A 12,582-nucleotide genomic window follows, 5' to 3' on the forward strand; every position below is an offset into this window, starting at 1 on the left:
GTACATATTATTACAAATGGAAGATATATATATGTATATATATATATGTGTGTATATATATATATATATATATATTTTTTTTTTAACTAGGGGTATGTTTTCCCAACTTTTGGTGTCCAGTCTTCATTTTATAACATAATGGATATACTAAATGGTAGAGTTTTTAAAATGTCCTTTTCAGAAAAATTAAAATTTTATAACCTTAAAGGAAAAATATATTAAAAATCAGACAAAAATCCAACTTAATGCATCTTATAGTTTAATGATCAAATAATAAAACAGTTTTGGTAGATTGTGATACATCCTAGAATAGAAATGAGGATATGATACTATGTTGGGACAGAAGAAGTAGTAGTCTACTCTGGGGAGTCAAGGGAGAATTTACAAAGGAGATAATACTAATCTGGTTCATGAAAGATGAGTAGAATCCACTGTTTAATGAAAGGAAGAATATTCCAGGTAGAAGGAACAAGGCAAAAGCTTGAAGCCACAGAAGGATACACGCACTTCCCAAGAATGGCTAGCAGTTTTTTATGGAGAAATGAAGGAAAGAGGGAATGGAAGGAGAGGAAAGCCAAGATGAGGTCACACAAAGCCCCTTATACTTTGCTGATTCATGGCAAGTTTGCATCTTAGAGATACTGACAGTGTGGAGGACAGACTTAAGATAACTAGACCAAAGTCTGAGAGAACAGGTAGAGAACTATCATAATAGTTCAGTACAAAGGATGATAAGGTGCCTAAACCAAGGCATCAGGAAGGAAATAATAAAAAGTATCCAAGAGCAGTTTAGGAGAGAGAACACATAGGGAAATGTGATGAAGTAAATGTGAAGAATGAAACCCTGGCAGATAAAACATAGCCAATAGTCATTGTTGAAGATAATTTTTAAAAACTATATCTAATATAAGCCATATAGGAAATAAACTTTGAAGAAGAAAGTTTATAAGGGCAGTTGTAGCTGCCTTTATCCTGAGTTTAAGCTCTGTGGAATATCTATAGTATATCACTATAGGTCATGTAGTTAAAATCGAGGAGAAAAACAAAGTGGCCTACGAAAGCTCTATAAAGAGGTAGAAATAGAGAACATCACTCTGTTATATATTCTTGCATTTCTCAGATACTCTAAAACATAAACATTTGCCACTTCTTGCAATCTCATTTGTAGTGAATTAATTCCTTTAATTTATTAAGTATGTTTATGACTAATCTTTGCCTTGGAAAGGCTGATTCAAATCATGAAAACATATTTTTAGTATCTGATAATATCATGGATTAGAGAAAGAGATGCTTTGGAAAGTATGAGATATTTTTATGTTTTTTCTCCTGAATCCTCAGAAACCCATGAAATCTGACAAAACAGCAACATCATAAATTACTTACAAGTAGCACTTGGCATATGCTAGCACTTGATATGTATCAAACAATTTAATACCAGATTTTCATCAGGTAGGTGTTAATATTATGGCCATTTTACAGATGAGCAAAGTGTGGCACAGAGACTTTAAGGAGGTTGCTTGGGTCACACAGCTTGTAAATGGCAAGTTTTGACCCCGGCCCTGTATGTTTGTAAACAATTTGCATACTACAGTGACTACACAAATCAAAAATTTGTTTCCATTTTAAAGATATGGAACTCAAGTCCAAATTTTTTCTGTTACTTTTCTGTAATTTTAGATGAAACACTCAAGTTCTGCATAAAATCTGTGCAAAGTAAATGGCAGGAAAAATAGTTTATAATAAAATTATTAGAATAAGGCCAATAATGATTTACTGTTTCCATCATATAATTTTGCTTTTGTCATTCTTAAGAGGGACATTAGCTAATACTGATGGCAATACTTGATTTAATATCATAACTCAGTATTTTCCTTAATATCATTAAATTAACCTTAACAACACACATACATTCTGGGCTTTTTGTTGTTGTTGTTTCTTTCTTTTTTTTTTTTTAATACGTGTTTTCATGTCTGAATCAAAGTGTTTGATTATTTTCTTCCCAAGGTATTCAGTACAAATCATGTCTTCTACTATGGATGTACTCTTTGTCATAAAACAATGTCATAAGTGCTTTCCTCCATTAATTTTAGAAATGTAAAATTTAGTGACAGAAAATTTAACTACGATGCAATAACTTTAATTGTTTTTAAGTGTTTAACAAATATTTATTATTGGAAATCTAAAAGACTGTGTTTGAAAGAATCTATCCTAAGGAATGAGATGATCAGTTGGAATGTTTGAAATAGTGTAAAGTTATTTTCACCCTGATCACTTGTTTCTAAATGGTGAAAGAATTCAGCTTGTACACTTTAATATAATTTGTAACACAAATCTTGATGAATACAAGGAGTAGTCTAATCAGCAACTGCAGACATTTCACAGTATCATTAATGATCAAATTTGTGTAAAGCATAATTTACTTTTGGTCCTTTAAGAAAAAAATAGATCCTTGATATTGATAAATAAAGTACAAACTAATCGGATGTTTATTATATCAGGAACTTTTATTCTTAGTGCTCACACATATCAACTAAATGCAATTTCATCACAATCACTCATTCACAAAAATGCACCTGTATTATAAATACCAGACTTGTAGAAAAACTTCTGTTTAATCTTGGGTGGTCTCTTTGCCCAGGTTTGATTAAATATGTCTTTTCACAACAGGTGACTTTTTAATTGTTTTCTTATGGTAACCCATTTATTCCTCAGGCTTTGTTTGGCTTGCATTAGTTTTCAGAGTTAATGACCATGTGTGAGAACATGCTGAGTACAGGTGGCCAATGGCTTTGCTGAGAATGTGGGTGTTATAGCAAATGGCAGTGGGCAAGTGATTTAACTTTACCAATTAATACAGTGGTGAATAGTTCCCTAACCCTCAAGGCCTTTCAAACAGAAAACAAGCTCAGAATAGGCACTTGGTAATGCAAGTATGAAATAAAGAATAAAGCAGCTTGTTCTTTGTATTTATTGGGCTTCCTTTCTTTAGTGGGCTCAGTCTTTTTGCTTGTGCGGCTTAAGGGCTCAAATCAACTTTTTCAGAGTGGCTTCTTTTCTGTGCGGGCAGTTCTATTAGTAAACTGGGCATTTTTCTTCCTCTGACTTTTTGCATCTTATTGTTCTTCTAGAAGCCTGTCAGGCTTTGCTTCCGTCTGTGACTCCCTCTCTCTCTGACCCTCCCCTGCTCATGCTCTCTCTCTATCTCTCTCTCCTAGAAATAAATAAAACATTAAAAAAAAAAAAAAAAAAAAAAAAGAAGCCTGTCAGGCTAGTGATTTGAGTTCCTGGGGCTGTTGTGCTTATTTTCCCGTAACTAGCAGCCATGGGAATATCAATGATGAGCAGCATTATGATCCCTAGCACCCAAAACAAATTCTAGTTATTAGATATCTTCAAGATAAATTCAATAATTGAAGCTGAATTAGTAGTAAAATAACTATGCATAGGCAGTCCTGAGAACAACCAAAAGGAAAACTGAGATCTTTGGTTACTTTGACTGCCAGAAACTAGCACCAAACACAGAAAGAGCTTTTCCACTGGGCTTAACTTTTTTTTTTTCTTTCTTTCCTTTCTGACAAAAGGAACATTTGTTTGCCATTAGCTTAGGTAAAGGAAATAGCATCTGAAGTTTTGTTTTCCAATTGGAATGACCCCAATGACCAGCTATGAAGACACTTGGAATATTTGTTCAGTCTTGGTTAGGTATGCATGGGGGAGGGGCAATTTTGACAAATGCAAGTGCAATTGCCAAGTATTTGTTAAGTTTCAAAATTATGCACGTACAAATTATGAAAAAATAGATATACTTAAAAATTTTTAAGTGAAATGTACTGAATTTAACTGCAGTACTATCTCAGGATTGTAAAAACCCTTTGTGTCTTGTGATGTGTGCTACACTGCCAAAACCAATGAACATAGCAGGTTTCTACACGAGTCAATATGATGACCTGACAACAATTAAGGGAAGGGGAGTTGTAGACGATGCCTCCAAATAGTCGAAATTCATTTTAAACCAATAAGAAAATAAACAAGAACCACGTAATCTACAAGGAAATCTATGTAACTTGTATTGCATCTAGTTTCCTTTCAGCACATCAACTAATTCCTCTAATTCTTTTCTAACAGAGAAAAAGGAGGGGTTGGAATTTTATCAGCCTTTTTTTATAAGTAATCAGATGTCTTAGAAATGATTTCAAAATGTAGGATTTTCAGATGTGACCATTCAGATTCTTCTTTAATCAAACATTAAAACTTTGAATACAAATAGTACTTATACTATTGTAAACATTAAATATGTGTATATAGAGAGAGCCTTGATTTCTCACTTGTATCAGTTAACGTTAGATGTTACTTCTTTGAAAGTGAATCAACATGATTTATTGGGAGAAAGAAGGCCTTAATACTATAATACTCTAAGAAAAACCACCTCCTCCCCTTTTAATTCAGCGTCACCTGAAATATGCCTGTGCTTCTGAGTACTCTTTCAAAACAAAGGAGTAAATAATAAATTGAGAACAGGAAGGGGGCGATTCCTCTCTCAGTTTTCTGATAGGAACATTTCCATGAAGTCTAAGGTTGGAACACTGGGGCATTGGGGCAGGAGCCAAGATCTCTCCCTCAAGCTTGGAAGTGCTCACTAATGTGACCTCACATGATCAAAGTAAAAAACAAACAAAACAAAACAATGAGTTTCTTCCAACTTGTTTATATTAGCTATGTTTACCTCTAAATGCCCTTGAGTATTTACTACAGTAAATTGGTAGCCAAAACATTCTCATCTTATAAAACAAATACTAGAAATTCGAGTTTCTACCAGAAAATAAAATGACAGTAGTGTGTGAGTCAGGGGCAGGAGAGATTTGGTGGCTGAACTGATCACCTATGACAAATCTATTTTAAATGTGCTCTGCCAGCCCTGTCCTAGATCTTCCTTCCTCAATTCTACAATTCCTTGATATTTATTAGCCTTCTAAAAAGATACCACCTCTTCCAAGCCAAGTGAGAAGACCTCCAAAACTTTTCCTTCTTTCACAGAAATAGGTTTGTTCCTTACTATTCTTTCATTTTTGTTATAGAACTTATAGACAATTTTTGCTAAAAACTTTAAGGATTTTAGTGGAAGACTTTATTAATTCTATACGCCAATTTGAAGAGATTGATATCTTTAGAATATTGACTTTTCATGTTCAATAATAGATTTCTCCATCATTAGATCTTCATTATTAACTTTAAGTAAAGTTTTACTGTTTTTTTGTAAAAGGCTTATTTATCTTTTGTTAGATTTATGTGAATGTTCTTTATGTTTTCTTTATATCTTAAAGCATATTTTCTAGTCACACTTTCTTATTACAATTGATATATTGATGACAACTGATGTATGATTGATCAATTGATTTTCCATATTGATTTGTATCCAGCAATTTTACCAAACCCTCTTTATAATTCTAATAACATATTTTGTATGTTGGCATTTTGGTTATTGCTTTATAACAAACTGCTATAAAACATAGTAGCTTAAAATAACAATTATTTTATTATATTTCACAATTTTATGGGCCACTTCAGCTTATAAGTTTCCTTCCTTATACTGCATTAGTCTATTTTGATGTCAAAATTATGCTGACCTCAAAGAAGCTCACTGGGGAGATTTCCATTATCAGCTCCAACATGTAAAGAGCCTAGAAGTCATAACTCGCTGTTACAAGTGAAAAAAAGAAATAAACAAAGTCAAGATCAATGATTTTTCATAGGTCCCTCCAGAAATTTGAGGTCACAAGGCAAACTGTCTCCTCAAGATCTGGAGAGAGGTAAATATATATAGTCAGAGCTAAGATCAGCTCACCCAAATCCGAAGACATTGGAGACAATGATGGGGCTGTACTATATCAGGGAATTACAACTTTTAGAGAGAATAAAATACAGACCCTATTTTACTACTTTTTAATGTTTGTTTATTTGAGGGGAGGGAGAGGGGCAGAGAGTGGGGGAGACACAGAATCCAATCCAGGGTCTGAGCTGTCAGCACAGAGCCCAGTGCAGGACTCGAACCCATAAACCGCGAGATCATGATCTGAGCCAAAGTTGGTTGCTTAACCAACTGAGCCACTCAGGGTGCCCAGCAAACCCTATTTTAGAAGGAGTTCTTAAGAAAACCCAAGGACACTAGAGGAGGAAAACAAACAAACAAAAGAAAACAAACAAACAAAAACAGAGAAACTATAAGAAATGAAGGTCTCTGGCATCTGTGGCAATATTGTGCATGAAACACCTTAGTTCCAGCCAGAGTCACATGAAGCCTGACCAAAAGCTCTATGACCGCAGTTCCTTTTACTCGATACTTCATTCCAGCTTTCAACAAAAATTTATATGACATGTTAAATGGCAAGTAAAAACAGTCTGTGGAGACAAAGCAAACATCTTTGAATCGGTTAAAACTGGTTTTTTTAATCCTCAGGTAGGAATTTTAAAATAACTATGATTGACATATTAAAAACGCCCAAGAAAAATTATCCTGCATGTAAGAACAGATTTAATGAAAGCAGAAGGATGGAAAGGAAACACTAAGAAAGTATCAAAAATAAAAGCTGGTCATAAAAAAGTATGTAACAGTAACAAAAAATGCCTTCGGTAATCTCGTCAGTAATACTGGGCACACATGAATAAACAATGAATTTGCTGGACTGTATATCAATAGAAACTTTCCAAACTAAAATTTATATGAAAAACGGGGAAAAAAAGGAATATGATGTGCAAAGGTGAAATATATGTGCATAGAGGTTGCAAAACGAACAGTGAGAAAGAAGCACAAAAATATTTGAAATAATAATGGATGAGAATTTTTCAAAATTAATGACACACACCTAACCACTGATCTGGGCCTCTAAGAACACCAAGCACAATAAATACAAAAAAATCTGCACCTAGACGCATACATTCAAAGTGAAAAAAAAAATCCTAACAGGAGTCAGAAGTGGGCCGGGGGCACTTTTCCTTTACTTAAAGGAAAAAGGAAAAGAAATATATCAACCTTCTCATCAGAAATGATGCCAGCAAGAAGACAGTGGAGTAAAATACAATGTTGAAAGAAAGAAAAAAGTGAATCCAGAATTCTGCATCCAGTGAAATTATTCTTCAAAAGTGAAGGAAAAATAAAGTCTTTCTCAAACAACTAAGAAAATTTCCTGCCAGCAGAACTGACTTGCAAGAAATGGTGAAAGACATTCTTTCTTTTTTAATGTTTATTTATTTTTGAGGGGGCAAGAGCATGAGGAGGGGAGAGGCAGAGAGAGAGGGGGACAGAGGATCCGAAGCAGGCTCTGCACTGATGGCAGGGAGCACAATATGGGGCTCAACTTGTGAACCACGAGATCATGACCTGAGCCAAAGTTGGACTCTCAACCGACTGAGCCACCCAGGTGCCCCAGGTAAAAGAAATTATTTAGGGAGAAGGAAAATTACATAGGTTAGAAACTTGGATAGATGTAAAGAAAAGAGCATCAGAGATGGAATAAATAAAATTAAAATGTTTATGTTTCTTATTCTTAATGACCTTAAGACAGCTGCTCAGAGAAATAATAGGAACTCTGTATTAGGTCATTGTAGCATATGTATAAATAAAATAAATAACAGCAATGTATTAAGTGAGGGAAGAAAGGAATTGGAAATCCTCTATTATGAAATAGCTACATTGCAGTATGACAGATTAGTCATATATATATATATATAGAGAAATCTAGAGCAACTGCCTAAAAATTTTAAAAGAAGTATAATTGATAGACCAAGAGATGTAAGAAAATGGAATCATATAAAAGTTATAACCAAAAAAGGTTAACAGTACCAAACACTGGAAAGGATGTAAAGCAACAGGAAGTCCCATTCATTGCTGGTGAGAATGCAAAATGGTACAGCCACTTTGTAAGACATTTGACAGTTTCTTACAAAACTGAAAAACACTTTTACCATATAATCCAGCAATCATGCTCTTTGATATTACTCAAAGTAGCCTGATTCTTTTTTTAATTTGGGTATCATTGACACACAATGTTACATTAGTTTCCGATAGACATTTTAGTGATTTGACAAGTTTATACATTATGCTAGGTTCACCATGAGTACAGCTACCATCTGCCCCATTACATCACTATTACAGTATCATTGACTGTCCTTCTCTCCTTCATCCATTTTGCCCAAACCCCCACTACTACTCCTCTCTGGCAACCATCAGTTTGTTCTCTGTATTTATAGTTCTGATTCTACTTTCTGTTTATTAATTTTTTTAGATTCTATTTATAATTGGAATCATATGGTATTTGTCTTTCTCAGTCCATTTTATTTCACTTACCATAATACCCTCTAGATCCTCCATGTTGTCTGAAATGTCACAGTCTCTTCCTTTTTTTGTGGTTGTGTAATATTCCATTGTGTGTATATATGCCACAGTTTCCTTTTCCACGTCTTGATGGACATTTAGGTTGCTTCCATGTCTTGGCTAATGTAAATAATGTTGCAGTAAAAATAGGAGTACATATATCTTTTTGAGTTAATGTTTTCATTTTCCCTGAGTAAGTACCCAATAGTGGAATTATTGAATCATATGATGTTTCTATTTTTAGTTTCTTGAGGAACCACCATACTATTTTCCACAGTGGCTGCAATCATTTGCATTCCAGCTAACAATACAGGCGGGTTTTTCTCCACGTCTTTGTCAACACTGTTTCTTACGGTTTTGATACTAGCCATTTTGACTTGGTGAGGTGATAGCTCATTGTGGTTTTGATTTGCATTTCCCTGATGATTAGTGATGTTGAATATGATGCCTCCACATGTTTGTACACAATCTGTATGTAGGCTTTGGAGAAATATCTGTTCAGGTCCCTGCCTATTTTAATTGATTATTTGTTGTATTTTGTTTTGGGTTTTTTTTTTTTCTTTTTTTTTGGTGTTGAGTTGTGTAAGTTCTTTATATAATTTGGATATTAACACTTTGTTGGATATACCATTTGCAAATATGTTATCACATTCAGTAAGTTGTCTTCTTGTTTTCTTGATGGTTTCCTTTACTGTGCAAAAATATTTTATATAAACTTAATAGTTTATTTTTGTTTCTGTCTGTATTTTATTTTTGTTCCTTTGCCTTCAGAGACATATCTAGAAAAATGTTTGCTATGACTGATATCAGAGAAATTACTTCCTGTGTTCTCTTCTAGAACTTTTATGGTTTCAGGTCTCACATTTAGATCTTTAATCTATTTTGAGTTCATTTTTGTGTATGAGGTTAAAAAGCAATGCATTTTTATTCTTTTGCATGTAGCTGTCCAGTTTTCCCAGCACCATTTACTGAAAAGCCTGCCTTTTCCCCATTGTATATTCTAGCCTCCTTTGTCATAGATTAATTGATCATATAAATATGAGTTTATTTCTGGGGTCTCTATTATGTTGCATTGATCTATGTGTTTATTTTTTGTGCCAATATCATACTGTTTTGGTTACTGTAGCTTGGTAGTATATCTTGAAATCTGCAATTGTGATACCTTTAGCCATTCCTTTTTCTCCAGATTGCTTTGATTATATATGATCTTTGTGGTTCCATACAAATTTTAGTATTATTTGTTCTAGTTTTTTGGAAAATGCTTTTAGTATTTTGATAAGGATTGCAGTGAATATGAAGATTGCCTGGGGTACTGTGTACACTTTGACAATATTAATTCTTCCAGTCCGTGGAATAGCTTTCCATTTGTTTGTGTCATCTTCAATCACTTTCACTAGTGTTTTATAGTTTTCAGATTACAGGTCTTTCACCTCTTTGGTTAAGTTTATTCCTAAGGATTTTATAATATTTGGTGCCGTTGTAAATTGTGTTTTTTTTTTTTAATTTTTTTCTGCATCATTGTTATTAGTGTATAAAAGTGCTACCAGTTTCTAGGTATTAATTTTATATCCTGCCACTTTACTGAATTTATTACTTTTAATAGTTTTTTGATGGAGTCTTTAGGCTTTTCTATATATGATATCAGGTCATCTTTATATAATGACAGTTTAACTTCTGCTATGCCAATATGAATGGTATTGATTTATTTTTCTGTTCTTTTTCAGTTTTTCACCATTGATGGTGATGTTAGCTGTGAGTTTTTTATATATGGACTTTATTATGTTGAGGCACATTTCCTCAAATCCCATTTTGTTGAGTTTTTATCATGAATGGATATTGAATCATGTCAAATGCTTTTGCTACATCTATTGTGATGATCATATGATTTTTTTGAGAGATAGAGCACACATGCAAGCAGGGGAGGGGCACAGGGAGAGGGAGAGAGAGAGAGAGAGAGAGAGAGAGAGAGAGAGAGACTTAAGCAGGCTCCATGCCTAACATGAAGCTGAATATGGGGGGGCTTGATCTCATGACTGTGAGGTCACGACCTGAGCCATAATCAAGAGTCAGATGCTTAACCAGCTGAGACATCCAGGCACCCTGATCATATGATTTTTATCCTTTGTTTTGTTGATGTGATTTATGACACTAATTTATAAATATTGAACCATCAATGCATCTCAGTAATAAATCCCATCTGATCATGGTTAGTGATCTTTTCAATATATTGTTGTATGTAGTTTACTAATATTTTTTGAGGAATTTCGCATCTATGTTCATTAGGGATATTGGCCTGTAATTTTATTTGTGTGTGTGTGGAGCCTTTGTCTGATTTTGGTATCAGGGTAATGCTGGCTTCATAGAATATATTTGGAAGCTTTCCTTCCTCTTCTATTTTTTTAGAATAGTTTGAGGAGAATGGTGTTAACTCTTTTTAAATGTCTGGTAGAATTCATTTGTGAATCCATCCAATCTGGGCTTTTAATTTTTGGTAGTTTTTTGATTACCAATTTAATTTTGTTACTTGTAATTGGCATTTAGATTTTATGTTTCCTTCTGTTTCAGTTTGGAAGATTGCATATTTCTAGGAATTTACCCATTTCTTCTAGTTTATCTAGTTTGTTTGTTGGCATATAATTTTTCATAGCATTCTTTTATAAACTTTTGTATTTCTGTGATGCCATTTATTACTTCTGTCTCATTTCTGATTTTATGTATTTGGGCCATTTTCTCTATGTTCTTGATGCATCTGGCTAAGGTTTGTCTATTTTGTTTATCTTTTCAAAGAACCAACACTTGGCTTAATTGATTTTTTCTACTGATTTTTAGTCTCTATGTCATGTATTCCTGCTCTGATCTTTATTATTTCCTTTCTTTTACTACCTTGGGCTTTGTATAGTTCCTTCAGGTGTAAGGTTAGATTGTTTAAAGTTTTTTCTTGTTTCTTGAGGTCTCCGTGTATCGCTATACACTTCCCTCTTCCAACTGCCTTTGGTGGGTCCCAGAGATTTTGGACTGTAGTGTTTCCTTTTTCATTTGTCTCCATGTATTTTTTTAATTTCTCTTTTGATTGCTTCATTGACCCATTGGTTGTTTACTATAATACTCTTTAGTCTGCACACGTTTGTGTTTTTCATGTTTGTGTGTGTGTGTGTGTGTGTGTGTGTGTGTGATTTATTTCTAATTTCATACTGCCTCAGAAAAGATGTACAGTATAATTTCAATTTTCTTAAATTTATTGAGGCTTATTTTATGGTCTAATGTATGATCTATTCTGAAAAATGTTCCATGTGCAGTTGAAAAGAATGTTTATCCCATTGTTTGCAATGGAATGTTCTGTATATATCTGTTGTGTCCATCTGTTCCAATGTGTCATTCAAATATAATGTTTCCATATTGATTTTCTATCTGGATGATCTACCCATCAATGTAAATGAAGTGTTAAAGTCCCTTACTTTTATTTTATTACTATTGGTTACTTCCTTTATGTTTGTTATTAACTGCTTTAAGAATTTGGGTGCTTTCATGTTGGGTGTATAAATAATTATAATTGTTATATCCTCTTGGTGGATTGATCTCCTTATCATTGTGTAATGTCTTTCATTGTCTGTTGTTTTAAAGTCTATTTTGTCTGATGTGAGTATTACTACTTTGGCTTAATTAATTAATTAATTTATTTATTTATTTGCCTCCATTTGCAGTGAATGTTTTTCCATCCCTTCACTTTCAGTCGATATGTTTTTAGGTTTGCTGTGAGTCTCTTGTAGGCAGCATACAGATGGGTCTTGGGTTTTTTGTTTGTTTTTAAACTCATTCTTCCACTCTACATCTTTTGATTAGAACATTAAGGCCATTTACATTTAAAGTAGTAATTAATAGCAGTGCCTGGGTGGCTCAGTGGTTAAGCATCTGACTTTGGCTCAGCTCAAGAGCTCCTAGTTTGTGAGTTCAAGCCCCATGTCAAGCTCTGTGCTAAAGCTCAGAGCCTGGAGCCTGCTTTAGATCTGTGTCTCCCTCTCTCTCTTCCCCTCCCCTGCTCACACTCTGTCTCTCCCTCTCCCAAAAATCAATAAACATTAAGAAAAGAATTTAAAAAACAAATAAATAAAGTAACTATCGATAGGTATGTACTCATTGCCAATTTAAAAATTTGTTTTCTGGCTGTTTCATAGTTCTTTGTTCCTTTCTTTTTCTCTCACTCTATTTCTTTGTAA

Source organism: Hyaena hyaena, unplaced genomic scaffold (assembly GCF_003009895.1).
Source record: "Hyaena hyaena isolate Hyena2069 unplaced genomic scaffold, ASM300989v1 scaffold_527, whole genome shotgun sequence".
Lineage (NCBI taxonomy): Eukaryota > Metazoa > Chordata > Mammalia > Carnivora > Hyaenidae > Hyaena > Hyaena hyaena.